Raw genomic sequence first — 22,684 nt, forward strand, 5'->3', positions numbered from 1 at the left:
AATCACTTCATCTCCTATTTTTAGCTACCATAAAAATGTAATGTCTTGCCACTGTTCGGCCATGGAGTGCCTGTCATTGCAGTGCTGATGAGACACTGATGGACAAGCTCTTGGAGGCTTATGAAGGCTGGTGTTAGCTTTCTGTGCCATCCAGTCCACGTACTCCCCGATGGAAATCGCCAAGGAAAAATTCACTTAATTTTTCTCAGAGTAATAGACGTACATGTTTTTTTTAGAAAAGCATGACTACCTGATTAGGTGATGGCTTTACAAATGGGCCCATTTCTGATCCTGCAGACTCAGACTAGAAATCAAAGTCATCTGATGTATATTGGAGTGATGTGCAACCAGAACTGGACCCGTCATTTTCAAAGCAGGTCCACTAATGGTTCACAAATACTAGCTTCTGGCTCTTTCGGTACCAGGCTTCAGAGGAAGGTAGAAATTGTTTGTAAGCACAAATATCTGTGTGGTGAATATACCTTCACTGTGTCAAAAATGAGCTCAAAGCTGATACTGGATAACAAATCTGGAATTGACTGATTTATCCAACTTCTATGTAGAGTTTTCCGGCTGCAGCTCCAGAGCCATAGTCAATGATATTTAGTCATCTAACTACTTCCTTGATAGGCATAATGAAGTAATTAGCTGTCTAAGTGCTATCAGATATACTTGCCTCTATGTGCCCACAAAACTGCTCCTTTGAAAGTCTAGATGCAAACCCGGAGGTGACTTCAGGCCTTAACGCTGTGTTCACAATCAAAGCGAGGCAAAGACAGCTGCTGTGTCAAAACTTCCCCTGACTTCCATTGTCAAAGGCAAATTGGCTTGCAGGTCTTAATGATTGTTACCCAATTCCTAGTCATTCACAGTGGTTGAGACGCAGCTCTCCCACAAAGCCACGCAAGCATCATTCACTCTTACATACCATGTTGGCTTCAGCACCGAGGTACATCTCATGCCCTGACTTATCTTTGTACATGTTGTCTATGAATAATTCAGGACGTCTCCAGACAAGTTTACTGTTTCATTCCAAGTGAATAAGCACCAGTAACAAATCTGATGTGAAAGTGTAGCAACAGACTGCATAGCTAGTGTAAAGCAAGAAAGGTTTCCATGGACACCCTTTTGCTCTGATAGGCGGTTTTAAGAGAGAAATACAGTATTAGTGTAGCAGGGTAAGGACATATGAGAAGACAGACTGTTCCAGAAACTAGCGTGCATCAATCGTGTTCGACTGGTCAGTCAGGCAGGCGTGTTTAATGAGTGTCAGAGGCACTTGGCGGTATAAAAGATGCACAGTGTGCCAATCCCTACAGCCCTGGGCTGGTCCAAGCTTTGCCGGCGTGCTGCGTCAATTAATCGCTATCGGTGTGATGACTCGTAAAGCTCCTCCTGTGACATGCACTGCACTCCTGACGTTGCAGGTGTGCCAGCTGCTGAGAGCTCAGGTGCCAAGTCACGCTGCGCAGGACATGGACACACACAGATAGACCTGTACGCACACATATCCTTTGGGAGTGGAGACGCTTCGTTATAATTTTACATTGTTGCTGGGTGTTGATAGTTTGCTGATTTTTTAATTTTTTTTTTTTAGCCAGAAATTGTACCAACCAGTTCAGAGGCTTTTGTTAGAAACAAGCAGAAGTTTTGTGACAATGTGTTTGGCAAGGATAACACTCAGCAGATTTCAAGGACATTTTGACAGGAAACTTTAAGATACATTGTCAGTGCTATAAGGAGAAAGAATATCCTCCTATTAACATGTACCTAGATTTTCTCCTTGATTGTTTGGTTAATGATCCCAGCCTTGTTAGCTGCTATCAGGGAAGATCCAGCAGCTAGAGATCTGAGATGAAGATGATGAAGAATCATGGATTTCTAAATTAGAAAAGTTCAAAGGTAGAAACAGGTAATAAGGAAATGAAAAGAAAAATCTTTGTGATCATCATCCAAACTCTAGGGGGAAAAAAGAAATCTGCTGTGGATAGGAGGTATTCTCCATTCAGCCGTTCAGGTCAAAAGGTTTTCTGAAGTTTCCTTCTTTCAAGAGAGAAAATAAAGTGAGCATGGGTTTAGGAATATGGAGGAAAGCCCTAAATGTAGAGTGGAAATAGGAAGATTTGGAAAGCTTGTGGTATATGGGTCCTTGTTGGCCTTAATCAGTGGGGAGGGGAACGCAGTCCTCTGGGCAGCATGACTTTACCCTGTCAAAACTTGTCATACCTAAATTACTTGACTGTTCCTGTTAAGCTTGTCCCATGTACTATCTGAGTAGCAAAAAGCTGGGCCAGCTTTATAGGTGCATTTGTGAATTTGTTGGGGTTCAGGATTTGAACTTTTAAAATCTTTTCTTCTCATGTTTTTCAGCACAGCTTGTTTCTTCTTTCCGCTGTTTTCTGCAAGTTCTCTGAGCAGGGATTGCCTCCTGCTATATTAATATATCCTCCCTGCTACGATGGGTCCTGCTCTGGGGCAGGGGTGCCTCTCTTGCACAGATCACATCTAACTTTTTATTTTTACAGCCAGCTTCTAAAGGTCTTGGTTGTCTTTTATCTGTTATTTAGGCAAAGAATCTATAGCAAAGAAGCCTATAAGTCTTTCCAGGTATCTGCCAAGCTAATTGAAAAAAGACTCATTAATTTCTTGTGGGCAATTATTACGTAGTGAATAATGCAGTAAGTCACTACAAGCTCCTGTATAACGTTTTCTTGCTTTATGGATTGTTTCCTAGCATGCCTGCAGCAGAGCTGTTTATGTTGTTTTCACTTTGTAATTTTGTGCATGAAGAACTACAATAAACATAATTAAAACCAAATTTCCCTATCTCACCTCCTATTTTTCTTCTCGTGACTCTTCCCTTCTCTCAATCTTCTTCATTCTCCTGTTTCATTTCTCTCAAATTTATTTTTCTTTCTTTGCTTTCCCTGCTTTGTCTTCTGCTTCCTCTCCCTTCCCAGTTCTTTTCCGCCTTTTTTGTATTCCATGTGTTTTCAGAGACCTCAAAGGGCCTACACTTAGCATAAGCTGGGGTTTCCAGAGATGACAAGTCTGTGGGCAGAAGCCAATAAGATTTGAAGCTGAAATACAATCATAAAAAAGATCTACAAACTCTTGCAAAACTGGCTTGTATAGACTCATACCTGCGAATGACATATGAGCAGACTATCTACATAGCTTGTATTTTCCATTTAAGGTGATCAAATGTCATCTTTCCACCATTCATCCACCTGTCTTATTTCATATCGATCAGTACTTTTCTTTTTAAGGAGACAGTTGTTATGATATGGAAAGCAGAGCTGGAATTTGTTCCCTGAAATGTTCTTTCTGCATCTGGGTTTGTGAATGGAGCCCTCTGTTAGGGATCTGGACTTCAGGGCTCTCCAGGCTTTGCTGCTGGGTGACCATGGGTCAATCAGTTCATCGTTGGTCTTCTGCTGTCCCATCTGCAAGATGGAGATATTGACTTCCTTGTAAATTACTTGGAGATCTACACATGACAAAGGTCTTTACTGTAAAAATGCTTTCTTCTTTTATTTACAGAGAAAGCACCAAACAGTTCTTGATGGACGTTCAGTCCTTGCTTGCAGAGCAGATGAAGGCTGACCACTGTGGTGAGAGAGGTGAAGTTTTCTGTAAGATTTAGCAGTTCATCTGAACAATGTGCAGAAGCTGATGAGCATTACCCAGTGGGGCTTTCTGAGTTACTTCTTTCTCTGTGTCTCAGGAAACGTCATCATATTTCATTATGCAGTTTCTGCTCACTAAGTGGGAATAATTGGCTGTTGGAATGATGCTGCCTTAGACAGGCACTGTCCATGACGTTATGACAGAAAGCGTATCCCTTTGTTAGAAAGAGATGACACCTTGACTGTGCTTAACACCTATATCAGTTTGCATTTTGCTGTCTTTCTAAAGTGTCCCTGTAGCACTAGCTCAGAAATTTGGTTTGGCCACTGGTAAAGCCTGTAGGATTTGGTTTTTAATGAAGATGATAAAAATTTCACTTTACCGTCTTTCAGAAATGTCATGTTTGAGGTTTCAGGAGAATGCTCCTGCTCAGCACAGATTTTATCCTCATGAATCCTGTTCTGACAGACATAATGAAACACAGATTAATGCTGTCATGCTAAAATGCTCTCTCATGCACCTTTGCTCACTTTGCATTAAAAAAAATTATCCCAAGGTGTAGAATGGGGTCATATTTTGTTCTTACAACTGCATAGCTTCCAAGTTGCTTTTAATATTATTTACCAAAGAAAGAAAGAAAGAAAGGTTAGTGTGTGTCCCCCGCCCCAATGCTTGCTACTATTACAAAATATCCCAAATGAAGAAAGAAATCTAACATCCAAAAATTCTCATCAGCCATCTAGGCACTTAGTAGCTACAGAGGGGAAAGCGTTAGCCTGTCGTAAGCTAAGAAGAAAAGGCACCCGTTCTTAGGCTGCCTGCAGCAGGCAACTGGGAGCAGCACGGGCAGAAGCAGTCATATGCAAAAGCTTCCATTTCTGGTGCACAGCAGTTCCTGACACTGAGCACCAACTTTTCCTTCTTTGGAGAGGCAAGCAGACCAAAGTGTATGATATCTGTGATAGAGGAGGGTGATATTTCATGATCAGTTAATAGAGTAGATCACAGAGGAAGCTTGTTCTTTCACCCATGTACTCAGGCAGTGCTGGAGAGGCCTTTGTACATGTACACATACCTGAGTGGTCTCATTTGGAGAAAGTGGCATGGTTTTCCAACAGGCTGTGTGTGACCATGTGTAGATCAGGACAGTCAGAGAAGGCAATATGCAACCCAGTGGGACATATCTCTTCTTCTTTATGGTGGTCTCTAGTGGAATACAACCTTGGAAAGGAACTTTTTGAGTCCAGCGGTCCACTTAAATAGCATTTTCCTGGATATTTTCCCAAATGATTAATTTGGTCAAGAAGACAGTCAGCCCCTCTTCTCATAGATACCGCCCCCCCATGGATGCATTCAGTTTTATGTCCCAAGTCATCACTAGGTACAGCTTAGCCTGATTGCCTATCAGAGGGGTATGATGAAGATGAATTAGCAATTGGGTCTTTCAGACACAACTATGAAGAGGACTTGGAAAGTACCTAGACAGCTGGGAGAATTATATCCTGTGTTTGCCAACAGCTGAAATGGGCCCACTTACAGGAGTTACCACCAAAAGATACCTTGCTTTTTTAAGTCCAGAATATCTGCACTTGTAAATTACATGGTACAGGTGGCTCAGTGTGAATACAGATGGCCTATTTTTTTAATGCTATAGGTATTTAAAGACTCTTGTAGCACCAAATACAGCAGCCATCTTCACCTGACAAATTTTTCTACCCACTTAGTTGGAAGGATCCTTGCTGACCAGAAGGCAAGAGGTAGGGCTCAATCCAGACTTTGTGGAAATTGACAGACAGACTTCCCTTGACTTTGCTGGTTCAGACCCCTGGAGACCACGTACATGTTGAGTTTTAACATGAACATTTCTCATACGCCTCCAATCCAAACCAGGGGTCTCGGCAGCGAGGCAGCCCTACAGGGGTGACCCAGGTTTGATCTCACACCGCACCAAGGGCAAGGCAGCTCTCTGTTTCCATTTTAATTGTGTCACTGTTGAGCCAGGGCTCGCGTCTGCTTCCTCTCTCACCCCACAAAGGGAAAATGTGTGCCAAAATGCTTCCTGTTTTTCACTGCCAGCTGAGTCGTGCGCTCAGGGTGAAGCTCATTAAGGCAGTGTGTGGCATTAAAAAACGGCAGCCTCCAGTAGTGGAAACAATCGTGTTTCAGCATCCTATTCCTGAGTGGACTCAAGTGGAAATCAGGCTGCAGAGCACAATCAGTTCAAAAACAAAAACCGAAAGAGGGAAGGCAGTCACATTTAGTGATCTAAACAAACCAGGGAAAAGTGGGCATGTATTCCACATAGGCAGTGTAATTATTCTTTGCTTCAGACGAAGTAGGAAAAAGAGCCTGACAGGAACACCTAATGGTACAAAATTGCTTATAGTCAGACGGGTTTGTCTTCTTTCCTATACTATGAAGGGGTTGTCCATTTTGGCAACCCTTTTCTGGCTGATAGTGCCAATATGTGTTATAAAAACATTATCCTGTTAATTAACCTTCTAAGAAAGTAACCATTTCTTGACAAAAGCAGACATCTGTGTCCTTACCACACTTTTCTGTACTTTATTTTCCTCAGCTGTGATGTTTCTCCCTCCTTCTTTCTCAGCTACCTTTTCCTAAGCCCTTTCAGTCTAAATTGTTTGAATAATTGCTGGTCATTTTGTCCTATAAGGGCTTATTTTTCTCCCAGAGCAGGATACAGGGCTGTTATGTCTAACTCCAATCTCACACATGGAATACAAGACAAAGAAAAGCTGTCTAGTGTTTCAATCTCTCACCCTTCTTGGTGGCTAAAACAAGATTTCATAATAATGTTTATGTTTAGAATTTCTGCAGTAATAAGCAGATCAGTATCAGTGTGTATGTAGTAAGTTTAAAGAGCTGTTAATAGACAGTTGGATGGCTCAGGAATTTAAAACCTTCATTACTATGTCATCAGTTCAAAGTAAACTCAGTTTACCAGGGATCCCTGATAGCATCAGTATATCCTTCCCAGATGAAGCAGGTATGCTTGTCCAAACTTGGAATTGCAATTCCACAGAAAATTCAGAAATTGAAAATTTTTCATTCCGAACTTTCCTACAAAACAGTATTTTTCAGTCTACAAGCACTGCTGTGTTTTAAAGGGAACGTCTAAAAATGCCTATCTATGGGAAAGTTTGAAAAATAATAAATGTGGAGACAATTTTGGTTAATGTGTTTTGAAAGTCCTTCTGATTTTGTGTGTATACAAATTATTTAGGATGAGGGGAAGGCAAGAGCTGATTACCTGGAGTATTCCATTTAGGATGTCCTAATAATTTGCTAGTGATCTCGTGGTCATTTTCCACAGCCACCAGTTGTGATCTTGCAAAAAGGACTATAACAAACAAGCAAGGAAGGAAGGAAGGAGAAAATGAAAGAAAGAGAAAAAGAAAGAAGGAAAGAAGAAGAAAGATACACCACAGTATTTCTTTAACAGTGTAAATACAACACAGTAACTTTCTGTTACAGACTGCTTTCCCCCTCCAAATGCTCCATGACGAGACAGTGGGTCTTTAAAAATACATAGTTGTAGGTTTTAGATATTTTCCTGATGAGTCTCACCAAGCAAGGCCAGAGGGCCGAAATATAACTTATCATTTCTCTTCCCCTTTCCACCATCATCGGGAGAAGCCCAAAGTTATCTACAAGTGATGGGTTTCTGTCTTCCAAAGCCAAGCGAGGAGTCCAGAGGTGCTGATTCTTTTCCTGTCTGTGAAAAGTCACTTTGCGTTTATCTGTGTTGCTCTCCCGAGGGAGGATTTTCTTAATGAATTGGATTCTGGTGGTGAGAATGGATAAGATAAGGGTGAGGTAAGTCCAGTTTTTGGCTGGTGAAGTGCTCGTGACAGTAGTTGTATTTACTCCTATGTTAAATAAGGGGAAAAACTCATCGTCTCTTTGACTCTGCCAATGTCAGTTGGAATGTAGGTGCTAATCTAACATAAGTAATAATAAAGGAGACAATTTTCTTAAACCACAAAACTTGAATATGGAAAATCTCCACTTTCATTCCCGAAAAATCTCTCTGCCTTTATCGCTTTTTTATTGAGGTTTCCTAAGCTATGTGTCTTTCGTCTAGTGCCATGGTTTTCATCTTTTTGTCTATGAATGCTTCATGGTCCAGAAAGTGTTTCTGGGGTTCAGGAAAAGGTGAATATGTAAATAAAGTTCATACATGCTCTACAGTGACCTATATACATGAATAGTTGTGGAAAATTGAAAAGGGCTGGACATCCATAAAACAAAAAAATTGCATTTGCAGCCACTGAGAAGTAGAGGAATCTTGGACATGGATATCTGGGAATGATATGTCCAGTCTAATAGACTTTCCCATAGGCTACTTTACAAATAAGTTGAGATGATGTAGGATTGTTTCATGATACTTCTTAAAACATGCAATAAAACTGATAAACCGGTATTCACTTCGAACAGAGTATCTAGGAAAGCCAGACAAGTTTGGGATTTCATACATACAACATGTAGGTCCTACTTCCCTGACACAAGAAGTTTTTAGTTACGTACTTTTTGAGTAAGCATGGACAGGAAGACTTTTTCCCTTAGAAAAACTCATGGTTGAAGAAAATAACCCAGTGAACCAAATCACTTGTTAGTATTCTTTCAAAAGAATAATGTAATGATAGAAGTGCTCCATTCCAACGATCAGACTGTAGCTTCCTATTTTTCCTTTTATATTTTTCAGAGCTACAATAATGGCATATTTCTCCTGATATGGTATCTGACGTCACGCTTAGCCACCTGCTCTGAATGCTGGGGAAATCTGATGAGTTTTGGTCATCTTCTGACATTCTTCTGCATCCTGTGGGAATCAGGCCTCGCCTCTTCCCTGGTAACACACCTTATAGGAAGAGGCACCAGCTGACCTGCGTGCTTCTGTATGTAACCTGCCCTTTATTTGGAAAGCTTTGTCCCATTGGTGAAAGAGACTTTTTGGCAATTACGATGATGATGATGATTATTATTATTACTACTACTATTAATTTTTTAGACACAGAAAAACTCTCCACACCTTTTCTGCAGGGCTGCAGTTTCACTGAGTCCAACAAAGTACTCACATTTTATATCATCTGAGGGCCTGAATCAAAACATCCTTGTACTGATGGTTATGTAGTTTACGCCCACATGTGCATGCATACACGTGCGTGTGTGCGCACACAGACACACAGGTATGTGATCATATTCACATTCAAGGTGAATCATGATGTACATAACTAGAAATGACTCCCTTTCCCAGTGCTTTTAACCAAGGGAGACAAGGAAAGAAAATAATTGTCTCTTTGACTATATCACATCACTGGTAAATGTAGAGGGACAGTAATAAATTCTTCATGTTAAGCTCTGTATCTCCAGTGATATAGTGCATCTGACTGAAGGGAATAATTTAGAGAATGCCTACTCTTCTTCTTTGGAAAAGCCAGCAATCAGTTGCTGTTACTGAACTCTGAGTTCGCGCACAGCAGGAGGCAGCTCCCACGTGAAAGATTATGATGAGGTGGGAGATAATTCCCCATCATCAATTTCTAATTTATACTAAACAAAGAGAGGTGAAGCAAGGGGGAATATTTGCTTCCACAGCGCAGAATGCTGCCTTTCCAGGTCAGTGTAGCAGTATATTGGGGTGTAGCTTTCATACAAAATCCCAGCTTTAATTTAAAACTAACTTAACTTTTTGGGTCAAGACTTTCAAATTTTCAGATTGGCACCCACACAAGTAGCCTGATGGCTAGAGACACTAAGAGACAGAGATGTTGTGGAGTCAGTGAGAGTTACATGCATTGAACATCTTTGGAAATCAAGTTACTTGTGCCTCTCTATCCTACAAAAACATGCACATGTGCTTGACGCATGAGCAGTCTTGTTGATGTCAGTGGGGCAGCCTCTATGCATACAATAAAATATATAAATCTTTGCAGGATTGAGACAATTATTTTGTGATTTGCATGTCTTTATCTTAACTTGAAACCAGCGAGGCTCGAGAATATTGCCTTTGCTTCTGGTAAGAGATGAAGCTAAAAAAGTCTTATTTAAGTCACTGTTTATACTGGAGAAATCTCTGAGTAATCTCAGGACAAGGTAAAATAGTTAAAGCATGTGTTATCTTAAAGCAACCAAATATCTAGCCAAACTATGAATCATAATTGTCAAGTTCAGCATCTTAGAACTTACAAGTGGCTGCAACTTCATCAGAAAACCAGCTGAAGCTGGAGATGGTGGCACCTTGGAAAGTCCTTCTGTGACAAGCAGGTGATATTTTCTAGACTCCAGTATCATTTCACTTGCTTGTTATTTGCAGATGCCCATAGCTGAGGCAGTCTGAGTCAGTGAGACACAGGAGTATCAAAGGAAAGTTCATATTTTCAAAGGAACTGAGTAGTGATTGCAAATCAATGTGATTGTGTGAGTATCTCTGAACTTCTCACAACTTCATGAGTACAAAATGGAAGATCACAGGAAGGTCTGAACTGGAAACCAGTTACAATGTCACTTGACACATGCATTTAGAGAAAATGGCACTATGTCATCCATTCAAAGTCAACTGAGTTTACCAGGGATCCCTGATAGCATCAGTATGTCCTTCTCAGATGAAGCAGGTATGCTTTCCAGGCTTGGAATTGCAATTCCAGAAATTGCAAATTTTTCATTCCATAATTTCCTAAAAAGCAGTGTTTTAGAAAAATGGTCTTTGGTCCATTTTTTAAATTTAAATTCTTATTTTTAAAATTTCATTTGGTCTGCAAAACATTCATAAACAGCCAAGATTAAAAATATGGCAAAAAGTAAAATGACATAACAGCAAAAATAACATTTTTTTTCTGAAGGAATACATTCTGAAAATATATTTTATGTTTATGGTCAAGAGAGAACATATCCTGTCAAACAGTGTCATTTTGGTTATTCTGCCAAAGTGAAATCATGTTGAAGGGTCCTATTTTGATTTTTTTTTTAATAGGAAAATATGTCTGTTGAAGCTCCCCAGTAAAACAGGTCAAAAATCCAATGCAGCAGCCAGTATAAAATGTGTTGGTATTTTCCATGAAACCAGTTGCTCCCCCACAACCCCTTCTAGAGCAGAGGACTTGAACAGCCTCAGTGGAGCCCCAGCCTTACTGGGTGCAGCAGTGGACGCATGTCACCGCTAAAGTGACGTGGCAAGGCCAGGACTGGGGCAGTCTTATGGAACTTGTTTTGTTCCTTCCTTTCTCACTCTGATTTTTACCTACCCACAACCAGGAAATTCAGCAACCTCTGTATCTTATATATATATAAATACATATATACTGCAGTTTGTTTTGGGGGCTGTAGTACCACGTGCTTGAGAATCTCAGCTGTGAGCATCAGGAGTTTCCTGCATGGCACACTTGTGCACGTAGAGTTTTAATGAGCTTTTGATATATACAAACTGTTCCTTAAGTCCCTGATATGAAGACAGAGAGCATGAGGCAAGAATACACTCTGTGTGAAAAGTACTTGCCTTCGTAAAGTGAGAGTTTGGCTTTGGTGGTCAAAGGAATGGTTTGTTCAAAGGCAACCCAGTGAAAGATGGAATGAAATTCTGAGTTCCCTGTGGCCAAGTCTCTTTGGTCTCAAGGACATCCTTAAGTGGTAATTACAGAAAAGAGCTTGCAGTGATTGTTTCAGTACCTGTGCAACAGAAAGTATACATCACAACATGTTTTATGAAATGCTCCCTGGGTAATATTTGGAAGTTAACTTTGCAATATGAAGGTAAAAGTTCTCCTCCTGTTTGGAGGGTTTAATGAAGGAAAAAATGGATCTCCCACTGACAATTTCAAAGACCAATTTAAACAATATCACACTTTTGTTTGTTTATAGTAAGGCTCTTGTCTAAACTTGAAGATTCAGGGTTGTTTTGCCCTGGAGTAGTTTTCTTGGCACTGTTCATAATCTTTTAAATTCCAAGCTAGATTTTGGAGGAGAGTCAATGTATTACTTCATATGAAAGCTATTATTCCATATGAATAATTAGCACTCCATCCTGCAGGACGATGAATGTGAGCCTTAGTGCTGAGCTGCTGCTAGGAATGCTGACTGTGGTTTTCATAATTTGCAGTCCAAAGTGGAATAAACTATGGGCTTGGGCTGCCTGAAACATTGCACCCAGGTGGGGTACAATGGGCTGCTCGCTGAATGAGCGCTCTTTGGAAGAAAGCCGATGGAAGCCTTTTTGTGCATGTGGATGTCTCTCCTCCCCAACACCAGGTACATCTGCAGGAAGAGCAGCTTGCAAAAGTGAAAATGACTGCTGTGTAATTCCTTGCCATGTGGAGGACTACAGCCTGTAACGTGACAGACTGCAGGCACTTGCCCAACGTCCTCCTGTCGGTAGCAGTGTCACTGCAATTTTTATCCATTCCCAGAGAGGTCAGGTCCTAAAATGGCAAAAGGCTGATGGAGAAGAGCAAGACAAGGCAGATTTTGTTTACATGCCATGCTTTTCAGGTTGTCAACCCACAGATCTCCGTGTTGTGAGATAATTTCTGGGCAGACTTACAGGACCTTCTTGTTATCCTGACTAAAACTTTATTTCATCTGTTTTCTGAATTAATCTGTCGTAACAATGTAGGAATATCCGTTGGTTGCTGTAATCTATATAATACAGCCTAGATATCTTTATAGATGATTAATTCTAGCGTAAACCATTTACCTCAGCACCCGTATAACTTGTATGTGAGAGATTGATAGTATTGGACTCTTCTACAGCACGGGAGGCTACTGTATAAAGAATCCAGTACACAAACCTAAAGTATTGAAAAAGGTAGTGTGTTGTTGGTTATGGAGGTGCAAGCAGTCATAGCAACCTGGAGAAAAATTAAGCTATATTCGGCACTGCATCTCTGACATTAAGAAAATGTGGTTATTTCTAATGGCAGGCTATGAAACCAGTTTTAAATCCAGGACTTTTCAGAGTGCTCTCAGGACTTTGAAAAATCTCAGGAATGACATTTCCACATGAATTGTGGAAGTCATTTAGGAGAGTCTGAGGTTCAGACCACAGGTATTTGCACATGACCTCAAAAGTCAGCGAGTTTACTTGTGAGGGGACAGGTAAAATGAACACTTCACTATTGACCTGAGCAATTTTTACCCAACACCAGATGTTTTCAAAAATCTTGTCTAATTAGTCTTTCTAATTTTTTTTTGCTCTGACTTGAATATTCTGGTAAAAGTGTGGAGTCTCAATGGTGTCTAACTGTTCTGGAGAACAGAAGAATAGGAATTTGCACCTAGTGAACGCTAAACCTTTGTATGAACACTGTGGCCATATCACGTTTCTTCCTGAACAGGCATGTTTTGAGAGAGAGAGAGTAAAAAAGAGACAGTTCATTGAAGAATTTCCAAATTAAATACTCCTCCCTTTATGCCACTGGAATTGAATGCTCGGCATATAGTTATAATGCCAGAAAGGACTATTTTTGATCATCTCGTCTGACAAAAGCCATAGATTTTTATCAACTGGTTTCTTCGCTGAGCCTCTAACTTCTGTTAGTAGGGTACACAGGTTCAATTTCAAGGCTTCACCTAAGAAAGAATCCAGCGTACCCTTGAGCAAGTAATTTGGTTGAAGATCCTGACTGTCAGGAATGCATGCCTTTGCTCCCGAATGTAGTTAGCGTAGTTGCCAGATGTTGGATCTTGCTCTACCCTTTTCCATTAGTTTAAAAAGCCCTCTTCTATCAAAGGTATTTACAGACCATGTTCAGATCACTTCTTACCTTTGTGGGGATAAACTAAACAGAGTGAAGTCCAGGACTCATAAAATGCCCCCTCACAAAAAACTTTAACTTTAGATTGTTGCTCCCTCTGAAAGGTGACTGTAAAAACAGTACTGCGGAGTTTCATGTTTATGACTTCAATGGTTTCTATATAAAGAGGTTTGGTTTACCAGTTAAAATGCAGCGTGACTGGCTGCCAGACCTTTCAGTTTTATCATGGTCTCCAAGGGAAGCTGAGATTTTTGCATCCTGTCCGTCATCACAAGCAGTAAATGCAGATTAAATCAGAGCAGGGCTTGAAGACTGGTGTTGAGGTCCATGGCCTACCTCCCTCTCCCCTTAGAGGAAAGGGATCACATGCCTGGTGAGATCACGCCGTCTCGTGTCATGCGATGTGACTTGGAGGTTTCTCAGTGCCCCCCCTCCCCTGGGTCCCTCCTCACCCCCTGCCAGCAGGAGCCGTGCCCACTCCAGCATCTTCTCTGGGTCATGCTACGCCCTCAGCTACCCCATGTGATGGTGGCACCGTCAATACCCTTCATTGGGTCGGCAGCGAACGTGGCCCCGTGAAGCCGGGCGGGTGGCCCTGTTAATGAGTCACAAGACGGAGCAGAGGTCTGAGCTTACTCCTTCAGCTGCGCTAGCTCTCCCCTGCAAATACCAAGTGAAGCAGTATGCCGCTCTCCAAAAAACAAAATCAAATATCCCTTCACGCAAAAAGCAGCAGTTTTGTTCAGTGAGAGGGTTTCACTTTTACGCAGTCATTATTTCACAGCTATGCTGCCTTTTGAGGCAAAAGAAACCTTTTTTTTTCCTCTTGTTGCAGTTGGTGGGTGTAAGTAGAAAGAACATTCCATACTTTAAAGACAGGAGTTACTAAAATAGTGGATTAGATTGGTGACTATAGGGAGGAAAACCTAAATACAGAAAGAGGGAAAGAAAAAGGGAAGAAGAAATGAAGGAAAGCAACAAATGTTTGAGGAAAGAATACATAGTGTTACTTTTTCTCTCTATTATTCTTTCATCCCACCTCTCCTTCCAATTTAAATCTTTCCTTTGGTTGTAGGCACCAATCCAGCAACTATATAAAGCAAGTAATTAATGCTATGTATGGAAGTAGTGTTAACTAAGTGACCACAGTCAAGATCAGATTTCTGTTCCTTTTTTCTATCATGTACATGTAGAATTATATTTCCCATGATGGAATACTTCTTTTGCAATTTGTTAATTGCCTTTTTTATTATAAAGAGAATTTGTACTCTGAGAGCTACAAAAGGGCATGAGGTTCCAACAGCACTTAGAAACACAGTCAGATCTGCAACAGGAAATAAAGAGATGAATAAAATGATTCCCAAATATTTTACGAGCCTGGAACATAAGCTATGGATGTGTCTTTTAACAAGTTGACTTCTCCCTATACACATCCACACTGTCAGACAGGTAAACCTCAGACTGCACCCAGAGCTGAGGAAATCCAGGTTCTTGCACGTTAGAGATGCACGTGCCAGACTCAGAGCTGCAGCAACAAACTCCAGTTGTCTTTTAACAGGTGGGGAGCTGGATGCTAGGTCTGGGGAAACTCTGCATAATTCCTGGATTTGCCTCAGTTGCAGGGTAACAGGTGCAACACCACTCCTGCTGGTCTCTAGCTAAAGACAATAAAAACTATCTAAAGACAATAATGCTATTAACCTTCTTCCTAAAATGCTGGGAATTCAGGCTGCAAGGTTCTAGGCTGGGTAGCATCACCACCTTTCTTCTGTCTGATGTTTTTAACATATGGAAAAGAGGTTTCCAAATACATTTCATAAGCTGTGTCTTTTCCGTTACCATTAATGATATTTAATTCCTGAAGATATATGCCTGCTTATTTATTTATAATAAATAAGCCTGCATTATAGAGTTATAGTCATTTTAAAATGCAGATCATCTCTAGAAAATAGATTTAATACAGATCTTATGCAATATTTATCAATTAAAACTAGTTTCAGGGATTCATAGTTGCATAATGATTTATAAATAAAAAATAATACTGGAGGATATGTTTCATTTAAACTATTTTCTTTTTCTAAAATTCCGTTATATCTAATATTTTGGTAGTTAAATTGAAATCTTGCTACATAATTTACATCTGAGAACATAAGCTAACATCTAATTTAATTTCATCTTCTTTAGGATAGATATAAACTGCAGATCCATAGGAACATTGTATTTGTGGGATTTGTTATAATTAACCTGACAGGGTAAAAGAAATGCAGGTATGCTAGTCATTAGCAATTCTCCACCATGGCTAAAGTCTCCTTGGAAAGAGATTAAGAATGATATGGATTCCTTAAGAAGACCACAGAGACAGGTCTTCGGTATTATATCTTGTAGGGCCTCTCCCTGCTCTAGCCAGTGCAATGCCATCACTGACATTTACGTACGCTATTTTCTGAAGGCCATGCATATTTGTTGCAAGTGTTGTCCAGACCTGGCCCTACCTAGACTGTGAGATCTAACACAATTCTGGTGCCAAGCTGCATTGGTTCAAAAGAAAACAGCAGTTCTTTATCTTCTGCTGATGTCTGAAATGTTTGGTTGATAGAGCTGGTCTAAACTGAAAGAAAGCCTTCAAAGGATTTACTGGATTTACCTTCCTGGATGTATTAATTGGAAAATTACCATTTAATAGTTTTGCCCTCAGTTAACTATTTTTTTTTTTCCAGAAAGAACACATTAGGAAGTTGATATTGATATATTGTATTCATAGAATACTTGAAACTTGCTGAGCCTTCAGAGAATCACAATGTCTTAAATGCATTTACAGATTCAGAATTATGCCTTGGCATTGTTGTGTAGTTCAGTTTGCCCTATTTTCCTCTATTCCTCTGTTGTTTCTTATCTCAGTCTTACACTGAAAAACCCTTCAGGCACAGACCAACTTTTGCTTCTGACATTGTGTCCACGGTAGGGTAGTCTTGCCCCATGAAACCTCGATGATACAAATAGTCATTGCAAAAGTACATTATGATCATCTGTTTAGGTTTCCTGCAGTAACACAGGTCTCAAGACTTCTTTGAATTGATTCGTGTTTGAATTATAATGAGTCTTTTGGAAAAAAAAGTATCCAATTGTGATATAAATATTTGCAGTGATGGAGAATCCATCACAATCCTCTGGAACTGATAAATGGTAATTATCAGCACTTCTGGCAACCGTTATCTCTCACTTTAAAACAATCACAACAAAAGCTACCTGTATGTTTACTTGGAATTGCAGGTGAAAGAGATCTGTTCAGTTTAGTAATCTGCAAGGATGAAGGTATCTTCATGCTATGCCCCTCCATCCCAAAGGATATCGTATTTCTCCTTATTTAACCCCAGACGCATCAAAGAGTCCTTGGGGAGATTACTTTACTTCTCTAAACAGCTAGCAAACAATAGGACTGAACAAACAACTCACAGTGAAATATGTAACACTGTGGATTTAACTTTTTCCTGTTGCAAAATGTCCATGAGCAGCTCATACATTATTTAATGTGGTTCTTCAGAATTACTCCATGGAACTGTATATTTGTGCGTGTGTATGAGAAAGAGAGAGATTATTTTTCCTTCCTGATGAATTGCTTGGAAAGTTCCCTGTAAACATTTGGGTCTTGAGAAATATTAACTATGATGTATCATATCAGTATCTCAGTATTATTTCTGGACTTGACAGGTATTATCAGCAGGTGGAATGTGTTTGGACTTTGGGTCTGCCATGCAGACACACGGTTAGAAAATTCAGAAAACTGAAACAAAACAAACCAAATTCCCCTTCCTGGGCCAGTCAGGCCTTAACTGAGACATCATTATTACAAATCTTGTGTTTACTGGTGAAACCCGTGGACAAACCATGAAATGGATGCACCTTACTGGAGTCAGGCCAGCCCTGGGCACCTGCAGCATGTCTTCCTCCATGCGTCCCACCAGAGGTCTGAGACCACCCTGCCAACAACTGCCTTGGTAAGGAGAAGTGGGTGCCAGGTTCATTTTCAGCTCTCCTCTTATCTCCCACGTATACATGCACACCCTGTGGCTTCACAGCCTTCAGCAACTGGTAAAACCTCAGGTAGGTGGTATAGGACAGCAACCCCTGTAGATATCCTGGTCCACCACTGCTTCCAGCTAGCCGGGAAGGGACCACTCCTCAGTAACCAGAATGGACTGGGGTGCCTGCCAGGCACAGCAACATCTAAGATTTGAGGGCATTAAATAAAGATTGCTTTTTACTAACAATCCTTTGTGAAATTAGAACCTCCTTTTTCTGATTGATTGTTTGTTTGTTTTTAAGTACCTGAGACTGAAATGCAGCTAACAGCTATTCTTGGTATGGCTTGTATTATGAAACAAGAAATTATTTTAATTGCTCGAGCAATTCCCTTCCCATTGCAGTAAACAAAATGATTTCCTTCAGCAGCAGTCTGACTCACATCACACTCGACAAAAGAGCTGCTTGCTCCGATCAGGGCTGGTGCGAAGGCTGCGTGGGGGCTGCAGCCTCTCCCCTCGCATGGACCGCAGAGCACGGGCTGCATCTGCAGCCAGCCGGGTGATGCTGCTCAGGCAGGGACTGACCTCTTGGCCCTTTGCTTCACCCCATCCTCACCTAACTCAGTTTATACAGACTCTGCTTCTCTCCCTCGCAACGGCTTTTATTTACAAGCCATTTCAATGTTTCATGTTTGGAAACAGTTTTAGCGTAGGGGAAGGCAAGAGCACTGTGCTGGAAAAGCCCTGAGAGCCCTGTCTGAATGATTTCTAGATTGAAGTACCTTTGTGAGGTTTGGAGTTTTTTTCCTTGAGCAAGTGCGTGCCCTGTAAAGGAATTAAAGTCAAGACTGAAAAGGAGTAAGAAAAGGATATAGTTTCATGGGAAAATCCTGTGGATTTTCTCTTAGATGTGCTGATCTATAGATTGAGGCACTCAAGGCAAGATGCAACTGTGGCGAAAATGCAGCTCTGGCACTGCACAGCCTGCAGAGCCTCCCCTGCTGGTGTCGGCTTCGAGCTCACAACTTCAAAATTATTGATTTAAACATTTTACTATTGATTGAACAATTAAAGCATGAGTGGGGGAAGGAACATGCAGCCAGTTATCGTATTCAGCTTCACTTTATATGACTCAGAGACACATTATTTATTTGTGTGTTGCTGTTGGATGAGATTGAAGTGTGTCTTTAGACATGATTTTGGCCCTTGGCAAGTAAAATGCCTTGGATGAACGTCCAGTCTTAAGCCGGTAGCACTATTATATGAAGACTGCATTTAGCTTTCATCTTCTGAGTGCTTATTCATAATGCTGCAGTTAACTAAATGCCTGTAACTTTCTCCATAAGCCTAAGAAGTCTGTATTATTAATAAACAAGTCCTTTGTTGAGCCTTTGAAAACTCCTCTATATACTCAATGCTCAGGTAAAAAAGGGAGACATGAAGAGAGGTTTTCCCAGACATTTCAGGGTGCAGAAATGACATCATGACTTTTTTTCTAAAATTCATAATAATTTTCTGTGGGCTACACTCTGACCAATAAACAGTTTAAACTGCGTTAAAAACCCCCAGATATTATTCAAGAGACACAGTTAGGTTTCTACATACCTGGAGAAGTATCTATTTTTCCTTCATGTATTTCTCATGGTGTTAGTGGAACTGCAGAAGTGTAGAGATGCCTCAATTAGAATTTGCTCATAGACCTAAGAAATCCTTTGCTAGTGATACATACACATTTTAATTAAGTAAAGAAGAAATACCTTGGAACTCATTTGTGTAGTAGATGATATAGCAAAACTAAGCAAGGTACTTCTCAAAAGTGTGTAGTAAGTATCTTTGAATCTGATGGCAGCAAAAGTAAAATCTTCCTGATGCAGTGGAAAGCGATACAAAGAGCATTTGGGAAAGAATGGAATGCAGATTCAATGACAATTATTTTTGATTAAAATGAGATACGAGAATGAATGATAACATTTCTTTGTGTCAAATTTTATTGTCAATGCCAAATAAGCTGGAACTGCATGAACTAAGAATTCTTTAAAAGGTACCTCAGGTAACTCACAATATTTACCTAGGTGTAATCTTAGCAGCATTTTCAGTTGGGATATAATACTGGTTTACTGTGGTGGCTGCACTTATTCAGACTGAGATAAAGCAGAAGAGATGTTATTTATAATAACTCCTTCCATTAAACTCTTAGCTTGTACTCTGTACCACAGATGAGCGTCCAGCAGTCTACATAGTTCAGATTACTAACCATTCAGACACCAGTCTGGGCTTCGTCCCACAATCAATAATCATCCATCCTTCATTTTTATTGCTACCTAAGCATAACTACTAAATAGATATGGTGAGAGATGTATACCACTATCACCACTAAAACATCTTTGTTCAACATCCTGCCCATGACACAGCAACACTCTCTTTTTTCTTATCCTTTGAAAATGGTTTTGAGAAGATTTGCTATATCGATGAAGTGGATTTGCCCTTAAAAGCCTGCAAACTGTGTTGGGAAACCTCATGCAGCTAGTTTACAGAGCATTTTTTCACTTACTTATTTTCTAATTGCATATAAATCACAGCTGAAAACTTGATCTGTAGGTCTGAACACATACAGCTACTGGAAGATGTGATCTGAACTCAAGATTGGATCAGATTGTGAATTTTGCAAAGGTTTCTTGTTTTCATATCATAAAACTCTGAAGCCAAACATGCCAACCTTGACAACACTCCAAATTATGTGGGACAGACCCATCACTAATCAAAACCTAGAATTTACAATCTATTACAAAGAGAGCAGAAGAGTCTCTTGGTATTGGTATTGTTGGTATCAGGGTTAATTATTCAATAATTAATTACATTTGGTTCAAATTATTAGCTTTTTCTTTCTGTTCTTCATTTGTTTGCATATCTATGCCAGCTTGGGTTATATAATTGGTCATACGGATTGCATAGGATTAAGTTTCTTCATTTGTATTGCCTGATGCTTATAAACAGGAAAATTATGAGCAAAACACTTTTGGCTTTGAATTTTCTGATACGCAATCCTTTGAACTAAAATTTCTAATACTCTAGGGATTCGATGAATACTTAAAAACACTTTGCACTTTTGAATAGTTGGGGTAGTAAATAACATGATCCTGTCATTAGCCTTAATCCCAATTAAATGGAAATATTTTTTCCAAATATACCAATCTTTCATGGAAAACCAAATGCCATTTTGATAGTGTTGCTAATTTCTAGTTAGTGACCAATAATTGGAAACCCTAATTATTCGAGGTTGCTTTTTTCTATATTCAGGATGTTTATTATGAGTTCACTGCTTAAGAGTTGTGCTGGAATATTTTCTTGGCTTTAATGTGAGTAGTCTTTCACCCCCTGAGTTCTGTTCAGATTTCTGAAGACCATTTGCTCCTCCAAGGTGAATCCATGCAGAAGCATGGACTTGATTGCATGTGAATAAGGTTGAGGGCAAAACTTGACCTCAGATTTTGATTTTGTTCAAAACCAAAACCCAGATGAGAATACTAGATTTTCTAGCTCTCTGTCAAAGATGAGCAGTATTGAGAAATCTAAGTTACTCAGGTGCATTTGAGAAGTTCACAGTGCAGTCAAGGAAGATAATGTAGTCTTCAGGTCTGTACATTTAAACCCAGGCAATTTAAAGGAATGTTGATTAAACTGATCATCTTCTAAGGAACCATGCTCAGTAGCTTCTCCAAAATGAAGATTCAGCTGGCTTATCAGACTTTCCAGTAGATATCTGTCTACAGACCAAGAAGTACAGTTCTTTTCTTAGCCTACAATTTAGGCAAATAGGACATATTGGCAGTAGGGAAGGGTTGAAAGGTTTGTGCTTTGGATGAACTGGAGATGGTCACCTTTGGGCTGTTCACAACAGGCCACAAAAGTTCGCATGTTCTTAAAAACTATAGTCACAGCTGGTTGCATTGCAGACGTCCAAAGTATCAAGGAGTTTATGTCACTAAACCTCATGCTGTAACTACTTCTTGGTAGTGTCATGGTTTAGCCCCAGCTGGCAACTAAGCACCACGCAGCTGCTCGCTTGCTCCCCCCTGGTGGGATGGGGGAAAGAATCAGAGGAGTAAAAGTGAGAAAACTCATGGGTTGAGATAAAGACAGTTTAATAGGTAAAGCAAAAGCCACGCACACAAGCAAAGCAAAGCAAGGAGTTCCTTCACCACTTCCCATGGGCAGGCAGGTGTTCAGCCATCTCCAGGAAAGCAGGGCTCCGTCACGCGTAATGGTTACTTGGGAAGACAAACGCCATCACTCCAAATGTCCCCGCCTTCCTTCTTCTTCCCCAGCTTTATATACTGAGCATGATGTCATGTGGTATGGAACAGCCCTTTGGGCAGTTTGGATCAACTCTCCTGGCTGTGTCCCCTCCCAGCTTCTTCTGCACCTGGCAGAGCATGGGAAGCTGAAAAGTCCTTGACTAGTGCAGCAACAACTAAAACATCTCTGTATTATCAACACTGTTTTCAGCACAAATCCAAAACACAGCCCCATACCAGCCATTATAAAGAAAATTAACTCTATCTCACCTGAAACCAGGACAGGTAGAACTTAGCATTTTAAAATCTTGGACCTTAAATGCAATAGATAAACTGAAATAATTAAAACATGCTAGGGAAATCAGGATTCAAAATAACTCAGTTCATTAGGATTAACTCTGCCTGGCACTGTACAGATTGGGCAACATGGATTACTATTTCATATTTATTTTCTGAATATGGTCTGAATATGATCTGAATTTCCACAGTAAACTGCTGAGTTAGGAACAATATTGTCTGTTTTCGATCAAATTAAAATCACACGTATACGCCTCATATTTTGACGGGGTGTGTTAAGCATTCAGTTTTCAGTTAATCATGCACATCAGAGCACTTACAGATCACCTCAGATACGATGGGAAAAACATCAGCTCCTGGGTAACCAAAACCTGTCCCAGTCAGGTATCTCTTCCTTCCAGGCTCACTGTATCATGTTTCTACGTAAAGAACAACATCCTTCCTGGAATGCTCCCCCTTAGGGGGAACAGCAAGGAAAAAAAACAGGGAACTTGCGTGTGAGACAGTGGTATGTCTTTGATTCATTGATCCTAAGGACAGTGCTAAGACATCCTCGAGAATTAAATGGCTTTGGAATCTGAGTTCCAGCTTGCCAGTGGTTTTGCTATCCCAAAAACATGGAAAGCTGAAGAGTTTGTTTGTTTGTTTGTTTATTTTCTGGCAGCAAAAA

General features: G+C 40.3%; 1 long non-coding RNA gene across 5 annotated transcripts in view; it reads left to right on the forward strand.

Annotated features, from left to right (window-relative positions):
* The window catches only part of LOC140647547 (uncharacterized), a 125,145-nt gene that overhangs the window by 74,266 nt on the left and 28,195 nt on the right, over nucleotides 1-22,684 (forward strand). For 2 of the 5 annotated variants that reach the window (XR_012040829.1, XR_012040824.1), the window contains one exon: nucleotides 8,357-8,549. The exons of 1 other annotated variant lie outside the window; for it this stretch is intronic. This is a non-coding gene — a long non-coding RNA (uncharacterized lncRNA). Of the gene's footprint in view, nucleotides 1-3,543; nucleotides 3,624-8,356; nucleotides 8,550-22,684 lie in introns of all 5 variants that reach the window. 2 more of the 5 variants (XR_012040827.1, XR_012040836.1) reach the window with 2 other exon arrangements.

The sequence above is a fragment of the Ciconia boyciana genome, chromosome 1, assembly GCF_034638445.1.
Source record: "Ciconia boyciana chromosome 1, ASM3463844v1, whole genome shotgun sequence".
Taxonomy (NCBI): domain Eukaryota; kingdom Metazoa; phylum Chordata; class Aves; order Ciconiiformes; family Ciconiidae; genus Ciconia; species Ciconia boyciana.